The following is a 3,278-nucleotide window of genomic DNA, read 5'->3' as shown; positions in this document are numbered from 1 at the left end:
AGCTTTGAAACACTATAACAGATGTTTTTAATATCCCATTTTTTAATCAACATGGGAAATCCTGGATTTCTAAAACCTAAAGGGAGTTAATATCATCCCAGACTAAAGGCAAAGACTACAGGAAAAAGTAACATAATACATCATTAAAGCAACCTTTAATATAACATAAATATTTTGAACAAGATCAAAGAAACTACCTGATCCACATTTAATCAAAGTTCAAAGGACTATTTTTATTCTAAATATAGAAGTAGAAAAGATTTTTCAGAGGAATTTTTAAATTATATTTTTCATTATATTTTCTCCACCATGATCCTCACTGATTCACCAGGAAAGGAGACCAGACAGACAAGCCTATGTTGGTTATAAGGAACTATTTATTACCTATTATTTAGGACCTAGTATTCTGCAGAAGCTTGCAAAATAACAATGCGGGGAGCAGTTATTTCAGCTTGCCGTGTTAAACTAGCAGTATTCTATGACTTTCCTGCTCCTGCCAAAACAAATTAAGCATTGTTCAAAACTTCACCAGTAAAAATGCCTCAAACACCACTGAGGTTATTTTTATCAAAGAAAAAAACCAAAAGTTGGTGCAGTGTGTATGGGTACCACAAAACGCCTATCCTCTCTGGCCACCAGGTGGCATCATTGATTAATATAATAAAAGTTAATTAACTTGTGCTCACCACCACCCAACATTAGCAGCACAAGATTAACTGAAACACATTAAGTACAAACAACCTCTAGGGATATGCAAGTTAACTTTTTTCTCATTTATAAGGCCCAGGATGAAAGGATGTGGACCTAACACATACTATGCCTTGTTAGAGGCTCCTAGTGAGCCTTGCCACTCCTTGATTACCTAAATCAAGAAATAGCCAACTTAAAGCAGAAATGATTAACCTTTACTAAAATTTAGTCATCTGTGGGAATCTGGGACTTTTTTCATTCAACGCCCAGATTCCAGGACTGTGTGCTGAGGAATGGTTGGCAGCCAAGCGCAGAGGAAATGAGCATATAGGGGGTATAACATTCCAAAGTCAAGTGTTTTGAATTTGAAGACATGTCTTGCTTTGTATTATTCAGGTTTCTTCTTTCCGCCATAAATATGTACAGAGATCAACAACACACACAGAATTATGAGATCTAGAGAAAAATAAGTCTAGCTTTTTTTTGAGCAAGGGCAAGACCCCATCTCCACAAAAAATAAAAAATTCGCCGGGTGTCATGATGGGTGTGGTGGTGCGTGCCTGTAGTACTAGATACTCAGGAGGCTGAGGCAGGAGGATCGATTGAGCCCAGGAGTATGAGGTTACAGTGAGATATCATGACACCACTGCATTCTAGCCTAGGTGACAGAGAGAGACAGACCCTGTCTCAAAAATAAATAAATGAATTGGAACTAACTGATGAGCACACACATGCATAGAGGGAAGTAAATCTCAAAGGAAATCAAGTGTGTGTGGGGGTTGATGGCTTGCAAAGCAAATACCTTTCTGTGAATTAGAAAAGGCCCCCTCTCGTGGGGCACAAAATATGGCAAGCAGAGGGCAGTCTGTACTTGGGCCTCGGTCAGGCACCCTTGTGCAGGAATTATGTGAGGAATCTCTGGTCTATCCACGACTGATGACCCCGGTCCCAAGGTGGCATCAGCAAAGGACTCACAAATCAAGCCCAGACTCAGATGGCACAACGGACAGAATCTCTCCTAGATTCCTTTTTAGCAGGGCAGACTAGCTAGGCATATCCAGAATGCCCGCAGGAGAATCAAGTTGGGGGAAGTCTCTCAACAAAAGTAAACATCCATTATTTTGACTTGTCTGAGACTGCTTTTCTTAGTGGATACATTTTCTAATCCTTAAGGCTGCCAGTTTATCAAGTAAGAATCTTAAGCACACAGAAATGGCCTTGGCACAGTCAAGCCACACTTAAAGAAGCTCTTACCCATATTTGGTCTGTATCACCCCGACTATCAACAAAGAGCGAATTTAGATTTAGGAAGATAAGCATATCTCATTACCCAGCAGCCGAATGAAGAATAAAGCAAATATAAGCGTGAAAGTAAGTTCAAGTTTAACTAAATTTTAGTGTTTTCTCCAACTGGAACAGTTCCTGAGCCCATGATTCTGACAAAAACTGTGAGAGAAACTCTTTAGCAACAGATTTTGCTGTTATATCTTTGCCAAGACAAGTCCTAGCAATAGAGGCATTTGGCTACTTGCAGGGAATCTGGGTCAAATCTGCCTTAGAATTGGAAAAAGAATGGCTTTGTAGTAATGTCTATGGGTAGAATTGAGGGTATCTGCAGCCCTGCATGGGCAAAAGCACACAAGCCAACAAACTCCATTTTCACTAATCTGTAAGTGAAATGCAGAATTTCCTTCCATGTAAATGTGGGCAGCAAACCACTATATTATTAGCAATATCTGTGACTTTATCACCACAGATATTTTTATAGCACATTACAGCTGTGGCAGACATCTCAAAATATTATTCACTCTCACCACTACTTCAACATCATGGTATTAACAGTTATTAGATCTGTCATCAGATCTCATTTAATGTAGTACTAAAGAAGTACATGCATTACTATGTCACATTTGAAAAATATTTAAATAACTGTATTTTAGCTTAATTGGTTTTCCTTTTAATCTTATGTATTTTATTCTGTATCTTAAAAAAATATATTCTACAAAGGGTCAATAGGCTGTGTCAGATTGCCAGAGGGATCCAGGCACAAAAAGATTAAGGACCCCTGTAGAGAAAGTGAGATTACATTTAAAAGCTGGAAGGTGAGAGAATATGCAGATAAATGCCCTAAAGACTTTCCATAGTAGTAAAATATTTCATGTACATAATTTATGCAATACCATCTCTCAAAATAACTTGTTCACAACTATAATTAAAAATGAATTGCAGAAAAGGAAAAAATGAATTATAACAGAATCAGAGCTGAACTAACTACAATGGAATTCTGGGTAGTATCATGATGGAGCTGCCTTTTATCAGGGCCTTTGGGTTTGTCAAAAATTAAATTCCTTGGCTGGAGTCCAAGACAGCCCTACTTTTTATCAAGTTCTGACCTAGAGAAAGTGTTAAAATGACATTTGATATACACAATTAACCTTGGGCATTAAAATAAATACTTGCTAAACAGAAGTTTTTCAGTTAGGGTTTTTCTTTCTTTTTTTTTTGAATCATCCATTAATTTTTATCTTTTTTACATGTGCTTATTAGCCTGTACATAGCTCAAATTTATAGCTTTGAAACACTATAAC

The 3,278-nt window shown here is 37.4% G+C and overlaps 1 protein-coding gene across 1 annotated transcript in view; it reads right to left on the bottom strand.

Moving 5' to 3' along the window:
* FGD6 (FYVE, RhoGEF and PH domain containing 6) overlaps positions 1–3,278 on the bottom strand; it is a 153,448-nt gene that overhangs the window by 60,308 nt on the left and 89,862 nt on the right. The gene's annotated exons all lie outside the window — the stretch shown is intronic.

This window comes from Propithecus coquereli, unplaced genomic scaffold (genome assembly GCF_000956105.1).
Source record: "Propithecus coquereli isolate 6110/MARCELLA unplaced genomic scaffold, Pcoq_1.0 Scaffold85, whole genome shotgun sequence".
Classification (NCBI taxonomy): domain Eukaryota; kingdom Metazoa; phylum Chordata; class Mammalia; order Primates; family Indriidae; genus Propithecus; species Propithecus coquereli.
The sequence above is the reverse complement of the archived record's forward strand: the minus strand, read 5'-3'. Positions and strand labels throughout refer to the sequence as shown.